This window comes from Anser brachyrhynchus (assembly GCF_964034855.1).
Source record: "Anser brachyrhynchus genome assembly, contig: SCAFFOLD_187, whole genome shotgun sequence".
Classification (NCBI taxonomy): Eukaryota; Metazoa; Chordata; class Aves; order Anseriformes; family Anatidae; genus Anser; species Anser brachyrhynchus.
Genome location: NW_027663572.1, coordinates 78,502 through 104,044, shown reverse-complemented (window position 1 = coordinate 104,044; position 25,543 = coordinate 78,502). Strand labels below are relative to the sequence as shown.

General features: G+C 40.6%; 1 protein-coding gene and 1 pseudogene across 2 annotated transcripts in view; one reads left to right on the top strand and one right to left on the bottom strand.

Annotated features, from left to right (window-relative positions):
- LOC308187250 (nuclear pore complex protein Nup153-like) overlaps nt 1-20,668 on the top strand; it is a 30,847-nt pseudogene extending 10,179 nt beyond the window's left edge. Inside the window, exons 10-18 of the transcript in view lie at nt 2,102-2,260; nt 3,361-3,413; nt 6,100-6,226; nt 7,853-8,326; nt 9,568-9,693; nt 10,300-10,450; nt 11,965-12,610; nt 13,924-17,518; nt 18,689-20,668. The product of the transcript in view is annotated as a nuclear pore complex protein Nup153-like (transcript). The remainder of the gene's footprint in view (nt 1-2,101; nt 2,261-3,360; nt 3,414-6,099; nt 6,227-7,852; nt 8,327-9,567; nt 9,694-10,299; nt 10,451-11,964; nt 12,611-13,923; nt 17,519-18,688) is intronic.
- Nucleotides 1-25,543, bottom strand: part of LOC308187237 (uncharacterized protein) — an 80,567-nt gene that overhangs the window by 30,583 nt on the left and 24,441 nt on the right. The gene's annotated exons all lie outside the window — the stretch shown is intronic.

Here is a 25,543-nt window from a genome sequence, read left to right as displayed (position 1 = left end):
TTTCCATAAAATTAAATGGGCATCTCTTTCTGCGAAAACATCTGTGTTTCCAGTATCAGTCTGAGTGTACAAATGACCACTTGTTAAGTGTATGGGCTTCTTAGGCTGGAAATCAAAGTGGACAGTAATACTGGTTGCTTATTGCTTTTAACTCTTTCAATCTCTGTATTGTTTAGCCAGCACAATCTCCATTTGGTAAAGTTCTAAAATGAATGTAGCAGCAACTGCTTAGTTTTTAGGGGGGTAGAGGTTTTTTTTTTTCTTTTTCTTTTCCGACGCTATAAATCTTACGCTCCTAAATTCCTATTTGGAGGTAGCACAGAACTGGTGAGAATGGTGTGGTAAAGCATGATTTCCTTTCATTTTCTTTAAAAAATGAAAACTAGTCATCTTTTTTTGACGACTTTAGTTAGGGGTATCCTTGGGCTTATTAAATTACAAAACCCTTAAATGACCACTTGAAGATCAGGTGACTGAAGGAAATAACAAGATGTGCAAACTTTTCATCTTCTGTTCTAATGAGAAAAGGGACAGTGTCTCAAGAAGTTTCTGTGCTAATTCCTTGATTGGATGGATGTATAATTAAGTTTACAATCACTTCAGAGTTTACAAACATCTCAGATTTCCTGGACCATCTTTTCACCATCTGCCAAATTACAAGGGCATGGAGAAGTGAAGTATATCATAAATATTATCCAAATAACTAAAACCAAATCTGGTGTGAATTCTCAGTTATATTATAGCAATACACCTGTGATAAGGCATTAAGAAAGATCTGCCAGATTTGCAACAGAGAGCCTGAAATTGTCAGCCACTAAATGAATGTTGCACGCAGCTGTCAGTGGGTGAAAGGAGATAGATTGTCTATTCATAATACTAGAATTCATAATGGTGGCGGGAGAAGGGTAGCCCGTGATGAGAAGCAATTATTTGCTGAGGAGACGATCGTGTGTTTTCCTGCTAAAGTGAACATGCGGTTGACGGAACACTTGTGCACTCGGGCTAAACTTCTGCAGTGGGTAGCAGTGATGTGGTATTTTTCTTATTTCAAGGAACTGTACCAGGCAGAATAGCTCTTGGTGTATTGAATGCCTAACTGGGGGAATTAATATTTTTCTTTTTTACCTTTAAAACCAGCAATGAACCGTCGTTCACTCGAAGTAGATTTGTGAACTTACATAAAACATGTCTTATTCAAGGTTTCAAACTGAATGTAATATTTTTTAGAAAGATGTATTTTTATATACTTTAGAGAGAGTGTGAATCCTATTACTAAGAGCTGGGAGATACTGTGAAATTAAAGCTGCAGCGTAAACAAAAATTTCCTGTTGGTATTGATTTGAACAATAGCATGCTTCCTAAGACTGTATTTTCTGATCCTTAAGACCGCAGGCGGAGCCATCGGTAAATCTTGTAGCCTTTAGGGTTTGTTTTCTGTCTGACAGTTCAGTTAAGTCAGTTTTGCAGAACACGCAGTGGTCTGTGTTAAAAATTAACTCTGGTCTGTGAAAATGCTTTGAAAAGGGAAGTCAAACCCACTACTTGAAGTGCATCTAATGTACATGTAAAGCATTGGATCATATTTTAATGAATGAGATTATTGTAAGACTGACAAGTTGGTTTTTTTGAGTGTGTTCTATTGTTTGTGTAACTTTGAAGAGGGAAAATGTAGGGAATGTGAAGCCCAGAAGCCTGTATAATTAGTTGCTTAACACTTCAAATGTTAAATTAATGAATTAAGCTACTAAAAAAAAAAAATCACAGTGTGGGCAGAGGAAAAGATAGGAGCATATTCTAGGAACATGGGTTATTTTAATTATGGTAGCATGAATTATTTTGTCTATGAAGCTAACTGCCAAATTTTGAAATGGAATTCAGTCAGACTTTGGCTACTTATATATAGCTTTATGGATTTCGTTACTGGTTTTCTGGTGATTTCCCTCTACAAGTTGAACGGTCTTCAGAATTTTCAAATTGTATTCACTGAGTGCCAAGACCGATGGGGGGAGGTTTATAGTTCTGTAATTTGTTTTCATCAATAAATATTGGAATTAATTTGGGTGGACGTAAGGATAAATTGATTGCTGTTTCCCTTTCAAAGCTGGAATCCCAGAATGCATTCCAGCCTCCACCTGTTAAGAGACTTGTGACACCAACGGTAAACCGTCAACCGATGCGTTATACGCGGTATTCTGAACCATCACCGACTTCAACTACTCAGTCCAGCAAAATTTGCCAGAGAGTAGACACAAAGTACCAAGTGAGTACATTTTTGAGTCCTTATGTGCCTGTTTTTTTTTTCCAGTCTTGGAATGTTTCTCAAACCAATTGTTATCCTATCTTTGCAAAAAGTACTGATAGTATGTTTGAGGCGAGCTTTAAGGCAGTGGGAACCATTGTGAAATAGATTGAGCTTTTATGGATTTAATTCTGTTTTTGGAACACTCAGTGTCTTGTGGTTGTTTTCACGATGTCATGATGTGCTATTGAGTCATCCTGTTCTCAGTGAAAGAATATTAAAAGACAGAAATGTTTTCCTTTTATATTCTCATGTACACAAAGCTGTCACTGATGAAACATGCTCGTGTTCTGTGTAAACTATTCCAGGTGAGCTATGTGCTCCAAGTGAGAGTTCTGACAATGTGCTGAGTTATCGGTTTTGATTGCTTTGGAGTAGATGGAGTCTGATAAATTTTCCATAAAATTAAATGGGCATCTCTTTCTGCGAAAACATCTGTGTTTCCAGTATCAGTCTGAGTGTACAAATGACCACGTGTTAAGTGTATGGGCTTCTTAGGCTGGAAATCAAAGTGGACAGTAATACTGGTTGCTTATTGCTTTTAACTCTTTCAATCTCTGTATTGTTTAGCCAGCACAATCTCCATTTGGTAAAGTTCTAAAATGAATGTAGCAGCAACTGCTTAGTTTTTAGGGGGGTAGAGGTTTTTTTTTTCCTTGTTTGTTCATAAATGACAGAAAACAGAAAAGTATGTCCCTTTTACGGGGTTGGTAAACACAAGTTTTGATGAAAACTCTCCCCCCCACACACAATTTTTGTCATTTTGTTTAAAATAATTACTTTCTTTGTTAGAGGATTTGACAAATTTGATTTAGTGTTCTATCAGTTTGTCCTCAATGCTGAGTGAACCAGTGTGCTTACTTTAGCCCCAAAATTTAACTGAACTGTACCCACAATGCTGAATTAGGGAACAACGTTAAGTAGGTGAGGTGTATTCAGTGCTATAAAATTAAAAATAAATAAATAAAATAAAAACCACAAAAAACCACATGAAGTGGTTGTTGGTACTTTGTGTATTCTGTACATATTCAGCTAAGTCTTGAACTAAACTTAACTTGCAGGGGATGAGAGAGAAGACTTTGCCTGCAGAACAGCGAGCAGAACCATCTGAAAGGTATGACATCTATTAATTTAAAACTTACTTGAAGGAAGAAAGACATCTCCTTTTTCAGTATGGTCTGCACCTGAAAGGTGGTGACAGTTCTCAGTAAAAGGAATGGGAAATCCAATGAAAATTTTGTATTTTGAGGCAGCTGCAAAGTCTGGATTGTGTTTGAAGATCAATATAACTTTGAGAAAATTGTTGTTTTTATGAAAGGAAGGAAGATGAGCAAGAATAAAAGTACTGATACACCACTTTTTATCCCAAGTTTATCTTCTGAGTAGGATACGAAGATGGGAAACGAGGCACGTTATAATGCTGTATCCACAGAAAGGATCTTTGCTATTGGAGGCCTAATTTTTTCCTTCTACAGGAAATATGGCTCATTTTGTAGTTTAACTAAATCTGTAGCGTTACAAATTTTGCTTTGACAGATATTTCATGGTTTATAACTCAGTTTACTTATAACAAAATAATTTGTCCCTCCTAATGTTCCCTAGGGGAAAAGCTATTAGTTTTAGCTATTTAATTGCTTGCAGTTTGAAAGCTCTGTCCTAATGGGATGATTCTTTCTGAAGCATTCTTTAGAAGGTGAAGTAGGGGAAGTGAGTTACAGTTCAGGAGGATGTTTATTGATGTGTTTTTTTCTTTATTTTTTAAGCAAAAACATGGAGGAAGATTTATGATTTATTATTCTTTTTTTTAATACTCCTTTCATGATGAAGTTAATTGTCTGCTTTGAGTTCACATGAAGACCATGTGTTCTTTAGGATCATTTGAGGCCAAATGCTAACTCATCTCTAAAATAAAAAAAATCCAGCAGAATTAATTGAATTTCTTCTTGAGGAGACTGCTTTGTGTTATACTGCTTTCTTGGTTTAGGTCAAATGAGTTATCCTCCAGATAATATTGATGGCTTTTCCTTCTGGGCAAATGGTGTTTTGGGTAATAATGCTTGAGTTAAGGGACTTTGCACTCGGTTTTTAGGGGGGCCGCTCTTTTCAAAGAACAGTAGCAGGGAATTTTGTTGACTCTATGCTCATCTGCCAAGCAATTCTTAGGTGACCATGGGCATTCTTTGGCTTGCAGAAAGAACTCAACACTTTGTTTTGGCATCTAAAAGTTGGACTTCACAACAACCACCTTTTTAGGGGTGGAAGCGACTGGCTTTAAGGTTCTGGTACAGGTGCAATCAGGTGCTGGGTTGTAATTATGTTTTTTTCAAACTGTTCTAAATTGTCTTTGCTAGAACTCCTTTCTACTTCTCCATTTAGGAAGGAGATACAGCAAACTCATACTGCTTTTGATTTCGTTCACAAAGTTTATTGCAGTGCCCTACCTTTTGTTTGTAGAGTAGGTAGTGGTGGTAGTGTTTTTTGTGATGCTGGTCTCTGTTGGGTGCCATGTTCTGGAGCAGGAGCACCACACTGATCTGCTGGCAAGAGTCCCTTTGGACAGTTGAGTTGGAATACTCAGTAAATCTCTGGCCCACCAATGCTATATATCTATGCGTGTGTGTGTATATATATATATATTTTATATCCTGAGTCCAATTGTAGATTAGACTTGCTTGAAGGCTGACAACTGTCTTTGCCCCCTTGAAGCTCACAGGTGTTAACAGAAAGAGGAATATGGGCTATTATGGGCAAGCGATAGTTGTCTGAATGAAGATCTATTTTGACGTAAGACTTTTTTTCAGAATTCTAATGGATTGACAGTTTGGATTAGAGAAAAGTCTGAGCATCTGCCTTAGGGATCTGTCTTCCTCTATGCAGTTACAGTGCTAAGCAGGCTGTTGTCAAGTATTTGACAAGTTTAGACCAGTTCTCCTCCTCAGTATTGTGGGAGTTTGACCTGGTGTCTTCCAGTGCGATCTAATGCACTTCTGTACTGACTGACTGATTGGCTGCAAGATAAGCTTTGATGTCACGGTTTTTCCAGGCATACTTCATTTTCTTGCCATAGTACTTTTGTTAGAGTTATTCCCTATTCCACTTCTGGTTTGGGTTATTTTTTCCCCATTTGCTCTTGGATTAGGATATCTTTCTGGTTTTGAGCTAGGCTTTTTTAAGTACCAGAAAAACGCCTTTGTATGCCTTACAAAAGGGATCTGTATTCATGTCTGAAAAGACTTCTGGAATGTTGGCATACCCAAACACCTCTGCTGTTCCTGCTGATGGCCACATGAAAGCCAGAGCTGCTTCTGAAGCTTAGGCCATATTACCTTGCCACACAAGTCTAAGGCATCCCTATTCTATCAGAGCTGTTGGCAGTGTTTCCCATGTGTATGTGTGCATATGTGCACTCTTTCTGTATTTTTGTGAGCTGTTCTTTTATATCCCTGCAAAAGATACACGTGCATCGCAGAATCAGAGAACCAGTCCTATTTAAAGGAAGCACTGGAAAATAACAATCTAAATCAGCTCTTCTATTTCAGGTCTTCTGGCTTAGTCATTGTTCCCATGTGAACGGTGCACTTATGTATGTCCTTTTCATTGCTGCTGTTAATAAAGTTTTTCCTATTTAGAACATCAAGTATTTACCAGCGTTTAGCAACTTGTGAGACAGCTTTAGTTTTTTTCTGATCAGCAGGTTTCAATTCTAGGACTAATAACAGCTCTAATATCTTGAAAAAAAAATTTGGCTGGTAATTTTTTTTTCTCTTGTTTCCCCCAACTTCTGTACTGTCGTGTGCTAGCAATGTGACCAGCTACAAATTCAGTACTGCTGCGTCCAGTGGTCTGTCTTCAGGAGTGAGTAGCGGAGGCGGCAAAATGAGAAGGGAAAGAGGAATACACTATTTATCAAGAGCTGTACAAGAACAGGTAAGTGACTCTTAAATTAATTGCTGTCACTGAGCTTACTGAAGTAACTAGCTAAGTGTGTCAGTTTTATTGCATCATAGTAAATTATAACAATACCGCTTTATTTTTGCATTGTTTTTGTTTTCTTGTGGGTTTCAGAGCAGGCTCCAATTGATTTCCTGTGTTTGAATACCTGAACTTTGCTTATGTAATTTTGAAATTTTTAATTCTCTTACCTTGGAGATTCTTCAAACTATAACATTTCTCGTTAGCAATTGAATGAATGAGTCCTAAGAGGAGAAGTAATGTTTTGGTGAAGGTTTGTATAGTTTTTCTACAGGAATGATACTTGAAACGAGTGCCAAGTATAAAAAGAAAAAAAAAAGCTTAATTTTTGGTTTCATATTTAAGTCATACAGAAAGATACAGGCCAAGAGTGTGAAAAAGAGTAGTAGAAGAGAGCATTCTGCATGTCTGCTAACGATGACTCAGTTTTTGATACTCACCAAACTCATTGTGAGAGAGTTTTTTTCTCATTTTAATAGGAAAAATCTATTCCATAAAACTATGACCATGAATATTCAGATTATTTTTTCTTTTATTGGATGTTATATAAGCTGCCTGTAAGTTAATTTAAGTATTTACGTTAACATTAAGTATTTAATTAATATTAAGTTAATATTAAGTATTTAAGTTAATTTAAGTTACAAATCATTAAATGGGACTTCTGGATGATGCAATATAAAGAAATCGTAAACACTGTTGTTTATTCCTGTAACGCAAATAAAATAATGGTCCAAATATCAAAAGTTCCATAAACTTTTCAAATCAAAACTGTGAAACAGATGTAAGCTACAGGATGCACTGAATATCAGTAGTACCAACTTACATCCCTGCCTAGTCATTTCTAAGTAGATCATGATAGTACTGTACAAATTTTGGTCAGATTTTCTATGCCATTTAAAACATAACTCATCCAATCTTAGTAATCAAATAAAGTAAGTGGCAGGGATGAAAATTGAAGTTGTTAAGAGGCTGTTTTCTGATTTTTATATTTGCATCCTGATACATGGTATAGACTGTATTTACCAGAACACAATCTTCAGTGCTGCTAGTCTGACTTTCTTTGGTGCTTTTTGTGTTTAGTTTGGTTGTTGAACCTACCTGCTTCTTTAAACATTACCTTTTTCCACGTTCACTGCTGTAATGACTTTAGAAACTTTGGCAGCTATCCTGCCTAATTTTGCAAGAGGAACACTTTCTCACTTGTCTTGAGAGTGTACTCTTAATTGAAGCCATGCGAGGGTAGTTAGAAAGGATGATGCTTCTCTAGAGCTTTGATGACTAAAGTACAGAGAAGAAAGAAAAAAAATGTGATCTGTGCATCTCTGTTCCGCACAGGTTTTGAGTTAACTTTCAGTGTTCTTGCTGTACAGTTGTTGAATAGAGTATAATGTGGAAGCAGGCCTGCCATAAATTAAAATGACGTGGTAGACAGAGGTGGGGAGATCGGGATTTCTTCTGGAAACTTGCTTTCTCTTAATTTGTATGGATTTTTGTTCTATTTAATTTTGTTAATAAATTGGGTGGGATGGGGTGAGAAAGTAGTATGTCTTGTATAAGAAAAATTAAAATTTGCAACTTTAGGAAGTGGAGGAACCAGTGCTACCGAAAATACCCCTACCCATCAGTGCTGCATCGCTGCCTCAGTTCAATTCTAGTTTCATTGGTAGTAGCGCTGTCTCAGCGTCACCGAGCGCTGTTTCAACAGCAGCAATGAGCACGGCAACTCCAGCAGCTGCGACGGGCATGGCAAATCCATCAGAGGTGGAGGGCATGACAGATCCATCAGAGGTGGAGGGCATGACAGATCCATCGGAGGTGGAGGACTTGACAGATCTATCAGAGGAGGAGGTGGAGGACATGATTTATACAACGGCGACGTCGGGCATAACGTGTTCAACAGTGCCCTCAGGCTTGACATATCCAATAATGGCGGCGGGCATGCCATATCTACTGATGACAAAGGACATATCAAGGTCAACAGCGGCAACGACAAGCGTGGCAAATTCAACGGAGGCGGCAGGCATGGCAGATGCAGCAGCGACGGCGGCGGGCAAGGTAAATCTTTATGCTATAAATAATGTTTACAATGAGTATACTGCTTTATTGCGAGTTGACTTTTTCTGTGGTGCTCATGAAACTAACAAATATTAGTTTCTACGCAGCTGAATGAATTGGGGTTGTATGCCAGTTTGGGGAAAAAGGCATAAATGTTTTGATTCTGCTTCTCTCAGTCTTAGAGCCTGCCAACTCCCATTTAACGTGATTGTATAACTGCTTCAAATGCTGTGGAAGTCTGCGGGGGAAGGGGGGTGTGGACTTTATGCCAAGTTATTTATAGTGGTTTGGGCAGGGGTAGAGTTAATTTTCTTCGTAGTAGATGATGCTGTGTTGCAGATTTGTGAGCAAAACAGTGTTGGTAAGGCACTGGTGTTTTAGCTGTTGCTGAGCAGTGCTTACACAGTGACAAGTCCTTTTCTGTTTCTCACGCTGCCCTGCCAGCGAGGAGGTCGGGGATGCACAAGAGGCTGGGAGGGCACTCAGCCGGGACAGCGGAGCCCAGAGGACTGAAGGGATATTCCACACCATTTAGCATCGTGCTCAGCAATAAATGCTGGGGGAAAGAAGGGGAAGGAGTGGGGAGTATGTACAGGGTTATGGCATTTGTCTTTCCAGGTAGCCATTACATGCGATGAGTCATTAATGCTACCTCAAATTTAACAACTTTACTTCTTTATTTCCAGTTCTTTTCCCTGTTCCACTTGGAGGGAGTGAGCGAGTGGCTGTGTGGTGCTTAGTTGCCTGCAATGGTTAAACCACAACTTTATTTAAGTTATTAAATTAGAGGTAACGTGGTCATATGAGCCTCACATAGAATGAGCCTAGGGTGCAATAATTGGCATATTATTGCAATAAAATAAACATTAATCTGTTCCAGAGTACTTGAAATATTTTTTGTACGGTTTGAAGTAGACAGCTGCTTTAACATGTTGAGGTGTTTGCTGAAGTTCTTGGAGTATCATTGGGCTGAGTTTGCCGTTCTTCAGCTTCCTGGCTTGCTTTTCCGTGCATTTAGACCTAAGTAGCATCTCCAGCTTTTCCTCTCAGTTTCTGGAATTTGGTTTTGAAGATATTGTCCTATACCCACTTGGAAACTTCCCTGTGTTTTATTATTACTTTTATCTGCAAAATAACTCAAACATCAGGTTTTTCGACGTCACTGCGGGACTTCTGTTGGGTAGTGAATTCAGGTAGTTGTTGCTCTTAAATATAAACCTTTAATTCTTTTGAAAATACAGATACAACCAACAAGTACTGTTAGCAGTCCTGAGTTTGCGTTTTCATCTCCAGTTGTGAAATCTACTGAGGCAGAAGTGCTACCTACGTCTTCTGTAAGTAAAATAATAAAGGAGCTTGACTTTTTTTCTTAGGCATTTAGTAGGCTGTTGCAGAACACTAAAGCAGAATCTGCCTTGATGGAGAAAAGTATGTAGGCTTCTGGCTTATAATTTGTCATTCAGCATGCGTGCTACAAATGTGAAGAGCAGCTTTCAGATTTGGTTTTGTGTGTGCATTCGATTGGAGTTCCTGTGGCTTGAGAATCTGAAAAACCTCTCTTGTTCATAGCAGATTGGGTTTACATTTAGTGTTCCCGTTGTAAAATCGGCAGAACTTTCTGGACCCAGTGGTACTCCAGTGACGCCCTTTCTTACCCTAGGTAACTGAAACTTTAGCACTTCAGATCTGAAGTGCTGATTTTCCTTTTTTTCTTTATTAAATCTTCAATCTGTCCTGTCTGCGCATGCTAGCAATTCCAGGCAGTGTTGGACTTCTGCAGTATTTTTCCAGTGACAGATCTGCTTTTATAATTTTTGTTTTGTTTTGTTGCTTTTTGTTTTGCTTGTAATCATAAAGCATTGCAAAGTAAGTAGAATTTGTGAAGATTCTTATGTGAGAAGCATGAAAGCTGGAAATTCTTGTTTCTAACAAAAGTGAGTATAATCTGCTCTAACTAGGTCACATTGTGAAAGCTGTTTTTGTTTTCTTTTGTTTCAAAAGACACCACCACCTCAACCAACATCAACACACAGAAAGAGGAGGTCAAAGATTTTGCTGGTGGTCCCTTCACCACTGCCCACGTATTAAAGGAAGGAAGCGTCTTAGACGTTCTAAAAAATCCTGGTGAGATAATGAACTCCTTTTAAAAAGATGCTGCAAAAAATACGCTAGCATTTTTTATTAAAAAAAAACCAACACACGACTTATGGTTAATAGAGTATCTGCTATAAATATGAATGTAGGAGAGCATTACATTAAGCGCTGCGTTTGTTAGGGTGCATCTGCCCCCTTCTATTCTAAGTGGTGTTTGTTGCTGGAAGTAAAACTGCAAGATGAAAAGCAGATGGGTTGCATCTCCTTTACGTGTTAGGATGTAATTGTAAATGAGGTACTAAGAGAATTAGCCAGATAATCGGTGTTTCATTTTAAGTAAATACAATTTGTGGAATTGAAAAGGAAATGTTTGTAAAGCTCAACACTCCTGTCCCACCTTCAGCCCAGGTGAAGAAAGAATAGGAAAGAGCTTCAGTTCCAAATACATGGCGAAAGCTGCGAATCTTTGGGCCTTAGCTTACAATGGCTCCTGTGGATTAAAATTTAAACTGCAAACAGAAGTGGAGTGTTTTACGTTAAAAACCCTTTTCTGAATTTTGTTTTTAAGCAATTGCAATTGTTTTCAACAGTTTCATAAAGTGTGTCTGTGGAAAAGATATCTTTTAAGAAAAAGGGCTTTATTGAATTTGATCTTTTCCCAAAAGTCTTCTTCTAACTTACATACTTGTTAAGAAGGCAGCACATTTCTCTGTTGGAAAGAGCTAAGTGAGAGAAAATACATTGTGCATTTTGTTTAAGGAAAGACCTCTGAGTGAAGTGACATTCACTTTCTTTATCGGTTTAAAAGAAGCAGAATCTAAATCCACATTGTTCGAAGACTTCATTTTTGATTAAAAAAAACCAACAAACAAACCACAAAACAACTATGTTCAAGGTAGATTTACAAGCAACTTGAGCTGCTGTTTAAGATGCATTTCCTTTAGTCTTTCTGTATTAGTAGCTTGTCTTTTCTGTTAAAATTGCCACCTTTTAAATAAGGAGTTGTCCTAATTATAGAAAATTAGACAGTTGTTCAATTGTCTTGAGTTTTTATTATTTAATTAATATTCAGCATCTGTGGGAAAATACCGTATGGATTGCTGCTCCGAGTACAAACTTCTGTACAGTTACTGGAGTAGATTTGAGTCATCTGCTACGGAAGGAGGAGCTTTAGAAATCTGATTCGATTGGGCATCGCGTCTTAATCAAATTGTATTATTTCCATTCCACGTTGGACTGTCAGATTTCAGTCAGCTACTGTCTGTTTGTACTTGTATCGACCAGTGAAAATGTTGATTTAAAGCTTGCTTGGAAACAAAGAGTTAAATGAAGCTTTAACGAAATGTTCTGTTGTGACCCAGTGCAGCAGATGAAATTTCATCCGTTTAGATAAGATTTCTGGGGACTTCCTGTTGCGCTCGGTCTGAATGTCTAGTTGTAACCATTGGCACCTGAGTTGAAATTTTTGCCCTCTAGTAAAGTCACTTAGTTACATGTAGTGAGGTGCTGCGCTAACAGGAAGACTTTTTTTTCTTGCTTCCTAGACTTTGGATTGTTGAAAACACGCTCTTCTACGTCTGCACAACCTACAACAAGCACAGTGGTTTATACTAGGCCTGCAATAACAACTTTTTCTGCAGGTAAAGAGACTTCTAAACAAGCATCGTACTGGCAATCTGATACATGTGACCCTTTTCTGCAAAACAAAGACATAAAGGACAAATGTGTAACTTGTCAAGCTACTAAAGCGTCAACAGTTGAGAGTATGAAACAGACAGTAAGTTCAAGTCAATGCGACACCTCAAAGCCAGCAGCGCCCCCAGCAGGGATGCTGGGCTTTGGAGACAAATTCAAAACAGTACCTGGAACGTGGGATTGTGATACATGTCTTGTCCAAAACAAACCGGAAGCTACAAAATGTATAGCATGTGAGACACCAAAACCTGGAACGGGAGTAATGCCTGCTCTGACATGACCAGTGGTCACAGACAGCTCGGTGACAGTGACATCCTCCTCGAGCAGCACTGACACAACAGCCACTCTGGGCTTTGGAGACAAATTTAAGAAGGCGAAAGGCTCTTGGGACTGTGGAATATGCCTTGTACCAAATAAGACGGAAGATAACAAATGTGTAGCCTGTCAGTCTGAGAAACCAGGTATGGTCCTTTTTTTCCTGTTGTTTCCATCCTAGCCTCTGTGAATCTTGTACAGAATAAAAGTACGTTGCATATATGGAATATTTTAAGCAACACGATTCCCAGGTACGGTTGATGGGTTAGCGGCTGTCTGCAGGATTGGTTTACAGGCACTTCAGAGGTCTCAGCCCAGGTTCCAGCCTGTCGCATAAATTGAACTGATTGTGAAATGTATTAGTACGGAGCTGGATCAATGCAGATACCCCCGGCTTTGCAGCTGGTGAGGGAAGGTGGCTGAAGTGAGTGACTTAATTTAAAAACAACATAGTGATTTTTCACTGGCGAAAATGAGAACTCCATAGAAAGAGTTAAAAATGACTGCGTTTTTCTCTTTCAAAAAATAAGTAAAAAAAATTACAGAATGTGTCCAAAATGCCTCTACTCACCGTTTGTATGTAATTGAGGGGAGATGTGAAGCCAGATTTCAAGACAGTGTAGTCTTAACTAGTCTTAAGCTGAAGCAGAGAGATGCCTATGAAGGTCAGTGGTAGGCTTCAAGAAAGCGAGTGACCCGCTGGGTAACTTCTTCAGGGCAGTACTGGGTTGTTTCCCATTGTGTGTGACCGTAATTGATTTTGAGCGTGGTTGTATTGTTTTTAAAATACGATTCTAATTCTAACTTTGACTCTAAATGTCATTTAACATGCCATTACATCGAAAAACACCTGTGCAAATATATCGTGGAAGAAACAAATTAAGATGGACTAGACCGGGCTTTTGTAATCATCCTGTGCGGTAAGACTGAAATTTCATGAGGTAAGATAATGGATTTCAGACAGAGTTGATTCTCTTGGACTTCCAACCTCTGAGCGGTCAGTCGGCATCTTTGTCTGAGGCTCTTGCCATTGCAAGGAGGAATTTTGGAAATGAGGGGTTTACTGTGACCATGGTGCAGTGAATTGCACGGTTACGTTGCACTTGTCAGGAGGAAGAGCGATGCAAGTAATACTAGGATAAAAGTTTTCTGCGTGTGCTGTGGAAGGGAAGAGCCATTCTTGTCTTTCCGGTTTTGAATTTGAAGCGTTATCTTCTGCTTCTCTCTTAAAAGGCACCTTTTTTTTAAAAGGCACCTGTCAGGCCTCTTTATGGAGGTTACACTGTGGTCAACAGCAGCAGAAGCTTGTGTGCTGAACAGAGTTGTGTGTTGTTTGGAAGCTTTGAGTTCCACTCTGGTTTTTTTGTTTGTTTCTTTGTTTCTTTGTGGGTTTTTGGTGGCTTTTATTTTTTTCAGGGGCGGGGGGGGGGGGAGTTGCGGAGTAGTTTTGAACATTTCTGTGGGATTTGACAAATCAAATTTAAAAGTTAATGTTCATTTTATAGTTCATGTTCAAACAGGATGGTTAACTGTCTTGTTTGTCTCACAGAGGGTCCAACACCTGTGACCAGTAGCAGTGCATCTGCATTTTCTGCTCCTTCTGGAGAATTTCTGGATTTAGACAAATTCAAGAAGCCTGAAGGAAGCTGGGATTGGGAGACCTGCTTGGTTCAAAACAAAGCAGAGGCCACGAAGTGTGTAGCCTGTGAAAGTGCAAAGCCAAGCACCAAAGCAGAGCTCAAAGGTAATCCTTAATGATTAAAACGAGGATGCATATTCTGTGATTTATTTTTTGGTTTGCTCTGATTTTTTTTATTTTCTTACCTGTTAAGCACAATTATTTTTTCCTTTGAGGTGTGGCAAAATTATTCGTTTTTCCTGTAGGAATATTGCCTAGATAACATCTGTTTCCACACTTTTCCCCAAGAATAAGTTTATCCTTTTTAGAGAAAAGCTTTCATTAATGACGTGCTTGTTCTTTACATGCCCTACACGTTGTTCATTTGGAGTTCAGACTAAAAACATGATCTTTCAAAGAAGTTCGTATACTTTTTAAAGCCAGGTGGTGGGCAGAAAACACAATTGTGAAAAGTTTTATGTAGAGAGGAAGCATGGGGTTTTCTTGTTTGTTTTACTGTTTGGTGGGTTGTTTTTTAAACAGTTTTGACTGGAAAGATCAGGACTAGAATGTAGTTCAAACCTTCATGTACTTCAGGTAAACAGAATATCTTTTGTCTTCACTTGTGCGCTTATGTCCATCAAGTAAGACCTCTGAAACCATACTAGAAAAAATCTGCGGGATTTGATATGTTCATGTACTAGAGCTTTAGAAAAAGTTTAATTCCTATATGCAGCATGTCTTCTGTCCTGGTTATTGATACGTACGCAATTAGTAGCAATCCCTTTTTTGATCTCAACACTAGGTTTAGACAAAAAATTGCGACACCTTAAGGAACCTGTCCTGCATCTCATACAAGCACAGAAGTTGCAGTGTCTCAATGCTAGCAGTACAGTTGGTGGTAAAATCTTTAGTAGGGTGAAATAGAGGCCTCACACTTTTCAGAGAAAAAAAGAGATGAGAGAGAGTATCTTATTCCCACGTACTTGCAACTATGCTGCAGAGTGTACTGCTGTTACTCTAGTGCTACAAAGGTCCAAAAATCACTGAACAGTTATTAGCCAGTTTTGTATTCCTTTAATTTGTTGAAAGACTGCAGTAGAGGATTGAAGTTTTTATTGAGGATCACTGTGTGGAAAAATTCTGATTGTTAAATGTCATTTGTATGACTTAAGAACCACGTTTTGGAGTACAGAATTCAGTATTAATTCCAGAAGGGGTAAGGGAAAGGACATTAGCTAGTAATCCCGAACAAAAGCAGTGTATAGAGCTATACTGATTTTAATCGCAGTATTCTTACAGTTGGTCTGTTACTGAACAGATATGTTTTGGGGAGATATGGTGGCCAGGGAGGCGTGTGTGTTTGTGTGCTTCCTCTTCTAGTTAAGGTTCTGGGGTTTGGTTTAGTCAGGAAAATTCGATGAGGCACCTTGTGTAAAAGGAAATGTTAACCAGCATTTTTCAACACGGTGTAGTCCCTTAAAAGTGTCATAGATGAAAAGAGGCCATAAACGCTGGGGGAAAAAGTTAGTGGGAAACTGAGAGCAGGATCACATTCAGTAGTGAGAGAGCAGCAGCCTAGGGAAAGCTGATGAATGACTGTAACAGATAGTTCTATTTTAAGTGTAAAACAACACTCAGTACTTTATAATGGTGGTCTTACCAGAGGGTTCTTCTCCATGGCTCCTAAAAGCACGTCTTGAAGGCATTCGAGTGCAGTGAACTTAAGCTGTAAGAGTTGGGCTGGTAAGCTTGGCCTGATTTGAAGCTGTAGGCACGGGGCTATAATTTCTGAACAGGCTACAAAAGAAACTGTACCACTGTGCTTTTCAGTGCTCCGTTTAGCAAAGCCATCAAATTGTTGCAGGCAATTGATGTTGTTCTTCTAAGAGCACCTGAAAGATATTTTTGTTTGAAGAGTTTGGAGGTACCGGTTAATACTGGTTCAGATAATTACAGCCAGCTCTTGGTGTTTGTGACCAATAAAGTTTGTGGCTCCAAAAGGAGTGGGTTAGTGCTAACTGATTAACTGCTGTATATGCAGAAATATGGAATCTGATTACTTACGCAGAGAGCACTTAAAATGTATTGTTTTGCTGGCTCTCAGTGAGTTGCATCTTAATGCTACCAAGGAATAAGCTTTTTGCTCCTGGCCCAAGTTTTTTAATTTGGTGAAAGCCTTTTCTGTGCACGTGCACATGCCAGAGAGGTTGCTTAAGTAATAGAAGCTATAGTAGCTGCTATCTTCTGTTTTTTGTAGAAGACAGAAACTGAATTCGTTAGCTTTGTAACTGTTATGCATACCAGAATTGGTTTTCTCCCTTTTGAAAATAGTAGAGGGTATGCCTATGTCAGATTTGGTGAGCAAGGTGATCAGATGAGGGCACTGCAAGACTGCCAGAACGCACCAGGTCTGGGGGGAAAAGGAATCCGGCTGAGCATAGGAATTTCTAAAAGGTAACCAAGGAGTTGTGCATTGATACAGTTATTCTAAATAATCAGATTCTTGTAGCTCTGCCTTTGGAAAGTCTGTGGCCCTTGCTGTAGTGGCTGTACACAGGATGCAGTCTACAAAACCAGAAATGCAGAAGTCCTATGTTTTGACTCCCTGGATTCATCAACCTGCTTCAGGATAGCTGGGGGAATCCAACTGTTAAGTCTAGCCAGACAGCGCAACTTGGGCTTAGCTGCCATTGTAACCAGCCTTGTTTCTCAACAGTAGCAAAGCTGAATGCATTGGAAAATATTTTCAGGTTTGGGCCTGCATAAGGTAGAAGGGACAAGAAGTGGTTTTATATGCTAGGGAGTTCTTGTTCTTAGAGCTTTCCCTCTAGTTTGAGAGAAGCACATAACTAGTTTTACAGTGGGTTGACAGGAAAGAAGTGGGGGGGAAAAATGGGAACGCAGGGAGAAAGCCAAAGGCGTTATTACTAGAACAGGTTTAGAATGCTATTCTTTGCTTTTCATGAGCTTAGGGCAATGGGGAGTTTAAAGCTTAGCACTTCCTGAGAGGGTTTCTTACTCTACCGGCTCAGTTCTATCACTTATTTAAGGCAATTCAGGTCTCTGAACGGTTAAAGAATTGATACCAAATTTGATGAACTTTGATCCAGGATACTGACAAAACAGGACTTCATATAAACAATTTCAGTATGTTCATGAGGTTAGCTTGTGCGTTCTGTTAAATAGTAAAAAATGACACTTCTGTTTCTGTTTACCTAGCATAATTCTGCAAATGTTGCCTCCTTCTGCTTTAGAATGGAAATGCTCTTCTCCAAGAGAGCACTGTCCAAACTTCTTTGCCAAAATTTTTTGATTAAATTAATATTGTTTTATTTTGAAAACAAGAATAAGCCACAAACATGTTTTCTTGCTTCGGCTATCCAGAAGAACGTCAACAGTATTTTCAGATTTTCCTTCCCTACACAACTGTATGTAGGAAGAGTGCAGTTGGAAGCAGAAGACCTAAGGTGATGTATCTTCTGTTTGTTTACTACAGTAACAAGACAATGGATTACCTCTTTATTAGAACTTGTGTAGCTTTGCAGTATTGAAACAAATGTAGGTATTAAAATACACATCAGTAATACATTTCTGAATGGCTGAGTACCGTGCTCTCTTAGCATTGAAATACCCAGCCATTGGATTAGTTTGTCCCTCATGTTTGCTGAGTTTGGAAGCTATTTCAGAATGCCTTCAGCTTGTATTCTTCCCCAAAAGCATAGAACTCACTTCTCTGCATCCCCAATTCAAGTCAGAGAAACTGGGCACTGCAGACACAGGAGGTCTGCCTGTACAGAATCAGTGAAGACAAGTCTAAACAGCGGATTTTTTTGAATATGCAGCTGGGTTATCTGAATGTTCTTTATGCAGTGTACCTCAGTTTTAGTACAGATAGCACTTGTCTTGGTTCTTGTCATTAGTCTGAAGCTGCCCCTGAGAAAATCTTGAAAGGGAAAGTAGTGAAAGCTAATCAGCTGGCCCTTTCTTCTTAAGAACCAGTGTATTTTGTAATTCTCCCACTAATAATAAGGCGTCACGCTGGAGAATCGCGATTGTGTTGTTAAGCAAGACTGACTTCACCTGAGCGGTATAGTTGGCAGCTGTTGAATGTTTAATGGACTTTAAACAAACAAAAAAACTGAGCAGGTGGAGGTAGACATGGCAAACTGACAGGCAGCGTCAGATGCTTCTTTGAAATGGATAATCTGACTCCATTCACTTCTTTCTGGAAATAAGATCTAGTAATTAACCAAACAAAAGATAGAAGGGTTAAGACTGCATCTTTAAAGCAGCTGTGCTTGATAAATGTCTCTGGTCTTAAATCAATCTTTAGCAAAGCACAGAGACTTAGCAGCAGCTTGCTTATGCCAACGCTAAAAATACTTGATGTGTACAGGTAACCATGTCAAGGCTCTGGAGTTAATCCATGAGAACAATTCCTTCTGGTATTGGCAAAGGTGAGGATGCTTGCTTCTATAGAAATGAGGTTTTGAGCTGTGACTTAAGCTGTCACTTAGGTGACTGTTTAGGAAAGCTTCCTTTTAAGTTTTGAAGTATGTAAGCTGACAAATTGTTTAAGTTCAGAACTGGGTTTACAGTTTCTGTTCTCTGACTGTATGCAACTTCTCATGTTTCAGACTGAAAGCAGAATTGCAGCGGTACCAGTCATACAACTATAATGCTTATTGCCAAGATTACCAGAACTACCACTCGCAGAGGAGTTACGATGCTTACGCTGACTACAACTACAGCTCCTATGCTCCCTATGACAGCATGCAAGCTGTTGGAGACTGCTCTTTAGGAGATTCTTTAATGGCTCCAGCTGTTTTTGAGGTAAAGATAGTGCACGCTTGCTGTAAAGAAAATATTTCACAGATAATATGTTGTACAGATTTGTGTGAATCAGCAAAAAGAATCCGAAGTTGAAAACATGCTTTCTGCTTAGTGTGAAGTTAAAAGAGCAGATTCCATTCAGAGGTGTTTGTATTTAAGTGCTTAAATAGTAAATCCATAGAATTAGTGATTTATACACCATTATTTGTTCACGCATACCAAAGAATGGTTTTGACAGCATAATTGCGTACGCTTCTTCTGTTCCTGTTCTTCTGATTTGCTTTGCTTAAAGCAAATTAAACAGTTGTTGTAAGTGGTCTTATCGTGGTCAATGTATTAGTTGTGACCTCCGGAGGTCCCTTCCAACCTGTACTGTAATATTGGCTTTCTTCTAAAAATAAGTAGATAAAATGCCATCTATCCTTGTAGTTGTAGGAAGAAGGAATGGGTTGAGACTGCAGCACTTTGAATCTGTGATGCTTTCTGAAATGAGTTATGATTAAACTTAGCCTTTTCTGTCTTTCAGGAATCTTCAGTTATGACTGCAATCGGTGATGACCTAATTACTGACGGTAATAAGGGTTCTATCATTGTCACTTGAGTTTAGCCATCCTTGTGCCTTTTAACAATACAAGCCAACCTCTACTGGATGAAGAACATCTTGAAAATTCAGCTGAGGTCAAACCTCTGTGGGGTTGATCTGCAATCAGCTGGGGTTTTAAAGCTGATACAGCATACACTGACCGCATCAAGTAAAACGGGACACTGTCAATGCTTCGCAGCAGGTTTCTTGTACCTGTGCCTTCATTCCCATTTGAAAATGGTCTAATACAGAATTTTGTTCTTTGTATTGGTTCCGCTAAACAGATTTTATATTAGAAACTCAGTAATATGCAAAAGCTTTGCTCTCCACCCTGAGGTAAAAGCTTATGTTGCAGATTCCAAAAGGAGGATTCAGCTTGCACTTACAAATACGGTACAAAACATATTTGTGTCCTGGAAGGTTTGCAAAGTTCCTCACGTGGAGGCATTTTGTGTTAGTGTTTAGAAACTATCCTATGTAACGTGTATTGCCGTAGAAGTGAATTAAATGACTCTTGAGAGGGTTTCATGGCTGATTATCCGTAAACGTTATCTTTACTATCTTAAACATTGTCTTTGTCTTTATCTTGAAAGACAGTTCTAGTCCCAGCCTTCTAATATAAAAATTCCCAAAAGTTGGAGCTGTGAGGCTCAAAATTTTAGAGGACTAAATACCTCACTAAAATTAGTAGATCTAATAGCTTATTACACTTAGCTTAAAATACATTTTATTAGCCATTTCACATGAAGTTTTTTTGTGCGCATGCCTCAGATTTGATACTTGGACTTACCAGGCTTTTATTTTCAGATCCACAGCTCTACTTGGATGTTGATGAAATGAACAGACAATTCACGGAGACAAGCGAAGAACTCTACGATTCACTCATGAATTGTCACTGGCAACCTCTGGATACGGTCACTTCTGAAATCCCCTCTGCTATTTAAGCGTCTTCTAGAGCATGACCGTTAGGACCAAAGTGCTAAAACTACATTTCTTCTACATTATTCTAGCTCATAAGTTTTAAAGCACAATGATAGGTTGGGTTTTTTTTGCTATGCTTTTGACAGTTTCTGTAATCTTTTTGTTCATCACTCCCTTCTTGGAGCATCATGAAGTCATGTAAATATTCGAGAAATGTAAAGAGGTAAATGGGGTCTAAAGATAGACTTGCCTGTGTAAATAAAAAATTTGTTTCTGCAAACCTGCCAGCAAGGGATTTTACTTGTACCTGTGTGCAGCATGTTCTCTTCCGGCTTATGGAATTTAACAAGGTAGTAAGGGTATTTCATCTGTCTTTATTTTTATATGGGCATTAGGACACAAGCAAAATCTAGCTTCCCCTTGTTTTCCTGGTTCCTTAGGTAAGCGACAAGCCAAGCCTTTCATGTGCTTGCTTAGACTGGAAGTATGTATGGGAGACACTCACAGGCCTTGCTATGGAAACACCTGTGCCCACTTTTTCCTGCAGGCTGCTGGCTCTAACTGTACTACTGATACATGCTAGGTCAGCTAAAATTGGCTTATAAATAGGGTATGTTAAGCATATGGAAGTGTAGACTTCAACTGCCATAGCTACAAACATCCCGTGGAATGAGGATGATGTCTGCTGGCACTCTCTGCATCAGCATTCAGTTTTCCCTTGCCCTTCTTACTGTTAGACTTCTCAGCTGACGCTTTACAGCGAAGAAATTGCTACAACATAATCCGTGTTCTTAAACCTAAAAAAAAAAATCTTGGAGAAAACAACTTGCTGGTTTTCCCTCCTTGCTGGCAAGGAGAAAAATAGTCCACCAGGAACAACAAAAAAATCCTAGTAACAGCTCCTTAAGTTATACCCTCTGCTACCCTCTCTGATTGCTCTGGTCTTCCTTCATTCGTGGTAATGAAGTTTTTAAAGCTCTGGTAGAAGGATGACAGCACTCAAGTCAAAGGAGATGAGAGCAATGAGGAAAGCTTTGCTTTAAGCTAGAGCAGTCTTGCGAGTTGCTGCCTTTATGCTGTTCTTATCTTGAAGGGTACAGAGTCTTTTCCAGTCATAGGGACTCCATAACCCTATGAGTATGGAGAAATAGTTGCTAATTAACAGTGTGTATAATAAGTAAGTGAGGCTGGAAACAAAAGAATATTCCTCCAAGAAAAAAAAGGAAGCAGAAATTACTGTACTTAATAGCTGGGGAAGCTGTTAAAGCTAGTTGACACAGTTCTGGTACTGCCGTGTGTGTTTTGGGGGCAACATAAACCATAATTGCTGTGATGGCAGGTAAGAATCCAATTCTTTTTTATGGCTTAGTGTAGTCAGTGAAAGCAGTGGTCCTAAGCTGCATGCTGTTCTTAAATGTAATGCAAATTCTCTTTTGTGACTCCTCAGTACTTCCAGGTTACTTGTAGCTGATCACCAGCAACTGCTTCTGTTAGCTATTAGCTGTTGGGTTTTTGCTAGGAATACTTTCAGTCCTGAATTGAAATGATGACATCCTGAAACAGAAGAGGCTCTTGGAGTATTGTAGGAAGCACATTCTTCCTGGTTCTAGTGCAGGTGTACACGTAGGAGGAGACAGAAGGCAAACAACCTCACATAGGTGGAGGGGGTGAGGTGGCATCACAGTTAGAGCTGTTGCAGTTAACTCTTCCCAAAGCATGAAAGCAACGTGGCTGGGAACAGGGATTTGTTGGGTTGCTTCTTTGTGTGAGCCAGGGAGTCTTTTGAGGGGCAGATTAATAAGAATATGACACAAGGTAGAGGTGCAATAGATGAAGCAAAGAATCTGGGTGGGAAAAGGGTTGCTTGTACGTGTCTATGGAATTGTTTCAGGGGACTGAGCTGGGGCAAATTCAAGATAATAGATGCAGCCTCCTTGAATTTGGATGGCAGTGCTGAAGCTTCAAAACCTTACAAGCTTTGATGCCACTTCAATTGTAGTGCATAGCTGTGGTACTTGAGCTCAGAAGTGCAAACTGCACAGGATTTTTTTATCTATTTTCTTCAATGTGAGCAGCAAAACATCTTCCAGGAATGTGCCTGGGTGCTACGCTGCTTTGACACGGCTTGCTTTGCATCACCAAACACAGTAGTTAGGTTGCATCGAGTACTTTGTGGAAACATTCATTGTGTTGTCACCCAGAAATGGGATGCTACAGATGTGTGTTGGCCCGGCAGTATCAGTGCTGGTTTTTGGCCTTTGAGAGGTTGGTCCATAACATGTGACCTGTGTAATGAGGGGCCCACATAGATTGGTGACTTCATTAAGTCTGATGCTGTGGTGGTGTGTGACCCAAGGCCCTGAACGTCAGAAAATCAGGCTGTGGCCACCTATTTTATGCAGACTTTGCCTATTAACAAGGTCTCTACACTGTACGTTAGAGACGTGCGCCTCCTTTTCCGGACTAGATAGCGAAAATACCAGTTTTGTAGTTCAGTGAATGAGATTGGTTGGGCTGTTTGTTCTCCAGAGCTGAAAAATGTTGGGAGTGTATTCTCTTGGAGTCCACAGAAATGAAAATGATGAGAGGAAGAGAACGTTGGTTGCAGCCCGCGTGCTGCTGTTATAAAGTAGTTCTCTGATGTCTTTTTCCCTCTGCTGAGACTTATCAGCCTATCGTCCTTTCCTGTTAGGAGCGCATACCTGGCTTGGGATGGTGTGCGCAGGGCAGATTCTTTACCGTAAGAGCACAGTGAATGCCAGACTTCTTCCTGTACTGCCGTGTTAACCGTGAGTCACAAATTCAGGAAGCAGTGATTGCATCGGAACTGCTAGAATGCTTTGCGGAGTCTTTTTACTGGGTAAACTTCACAGCTGCAGTTACAACTTCCAGCCTGTGTTAGCTGAACACATTGTACTGGTGCCCGCCATCAGTTTGACAAAGATGGGATTGCAGTAGGAACTTGCTTTTTTCCTTCTTTTTAATTAAACAAGTCTTTGAAGCAACTTTTCCAACACCGCCATACTTCACTTCTTCCAGTTATTTTCTGTTTTACTTAGCTGAAATGTTTTTTTTTCTTCCAAGCTTGAGGAAGTTTTCTACAAGAATGTCCCGTAATGATTTCATAAACTCTTTTCGTTGTACCTAGCTGCAACAGAGAATGCTTTTATTCAAAAACCTGCTGGTTTTCTTTTCCAAGAAGTAGTGGGGTTTTTCCTATCTCTTCACTGATGGGAAAGGCTGTAGGACAGTAGCTTGAGGGGCTGCTAATGCTGTCATCAGTGAGCCGGGAAAAGGCAGGAGTCCGAAACGGGTAAAAAGTACTTAAAAGGATACCAAAAGAGTAAACGGTACTTAAGCCGTGGATGTTTCTTTTTGCAGGGATGCTCTGGACCAACCGCTTCTTTCTAGCGCTACCTCAAAGTAACTTGCAGATAGAACTCACAGGGAAGGTTGATCAAATGGTGATGATCGCTGTCATTCTGCTGGACACGCAGATACTTGCCTTTCGTTTTGGCTCATTTTTAATACCAATTAACTTCAGTGCCTCGCGTTAATAGACACCGTTTGACTGCATCGGCAAATGTTTCTGAGTCGTGAGTGTCGTTAAAGGCCTGTCACCTGTTGTGGTTTAACCCGGCTGGCAGCTAAACACCACACAGCCGTTCGCTCACCCTCCCCCCTCCCTCTCTGGGATGGGGGAGAGAAACGGGAAAGTGAAGCCGGTGAGTTGAGATAAAGACAGTTTATTAAGACAGGAATATAATAATAACAATAATAGTAATAATAGTGATAATGGTAATAGTATTAATAATAATAATGTGTAAGAAAACAAGTGATGCACAATGCAATTGCTCACCACCCGCTGACCGATGCCCAGCCTATCCCCTAGCAGCCGGCCCCCCACCCCAGCCAGCCACCCCTATGTATTGTTTAGCATGACGCCAGATGGTATGGAATACCCCTTTGGCCAGTTTGGGTCAGCTGTCCTGGGTCTGTCCCCTCCCAGCTCCTGCTGCACCCCCAGCCTGCTCGCTGGCAGGACAGAGCGAGAAGCCGAAAAGTCCTTGGCCTGGTGTAAACACTGCTCTGCAACAATTAAAACATCAGCATGTTATCAGCGCTCTTCTCATCCTAATCCAAAACATAGCACCCTACCAGCTACTATGAGGGAAAATTAACTCTGTCCTAACTGGAACCAGGACAAACTGCTTCAGCACTTTTGATCTTTTACAAACTCAGCTAAATTATTTAAGTTCTACTTTGGGCACCGTGTTCCTTCATCAGCCAGGATTTTGTGGATAGAGTTGAGTCTTCTTATCACGCGAGGCCAATAAAACAACTGAGTAATTTAAACCTTTGTGGCTGCTCCCACCCCCAACACTTTCCCATTCCCATGACGACTTCTCATCCCCCAAATGACTTCTCACCCCCAGGTCTCACTCGGGGACCCACCACCCGCAGCCGCTCCCCATCAGGAGCAGACATCCCCAAACCAATTGGCGACGCGGGCAGCGGCAGAGGGCTGCGTTCAGCCCCCACCCCCCCCCCACCCCCCCCCACTGACCGATGCAGGAAATAAGTGCAGGCAGAGGCTTTGCAGGGTGGAACAGTTTGTAATTTATTCCCGGGGTAATTAATTGTGGCTGCCACCCCCAGCCCGTCCCCAGGTGAGGCCCGGCCGCCTGCTCAGGCGGGGGGCCCGGCCTGCCGGCCCGTGCGGTCTCCGGCCCCCGGCTCCTCCTGCCTGACCCTATGCAGCCAGGACGTGTCCCCGACGTCGTCGTCCTGCTGGGACCTTGGCAGTCTGCGCCCCACCTGCCCCGCGTGCCAGGAGAAGCTCCTGACGAGCTCTCCTGCCATGGAGGGGCTGCGCTCCCTGCGCCGGGGCGAGACGCTGCGGGAGCGGTAGCTGGAGGGGCTCGTCTGGCGCTGCTGCTGCTGCTGCCGCTGCCCCAGCCGTGCGTTGCGCTGGAACCTCCTGCGTGGTCGTCGGGCCAGGCGCACGATGCCAATGATGTGCCCGCGGCACAGCGGGCAGGTGTCTCTTTCGGCAGCCCAGACGTGGACACACTCCAGGCAGAAGATGTGCCTGCAGGGGTCGATGCGAGCCGCGCTGGACATGCGCTCCAAACAGATGGGGCACGTCTCCTCC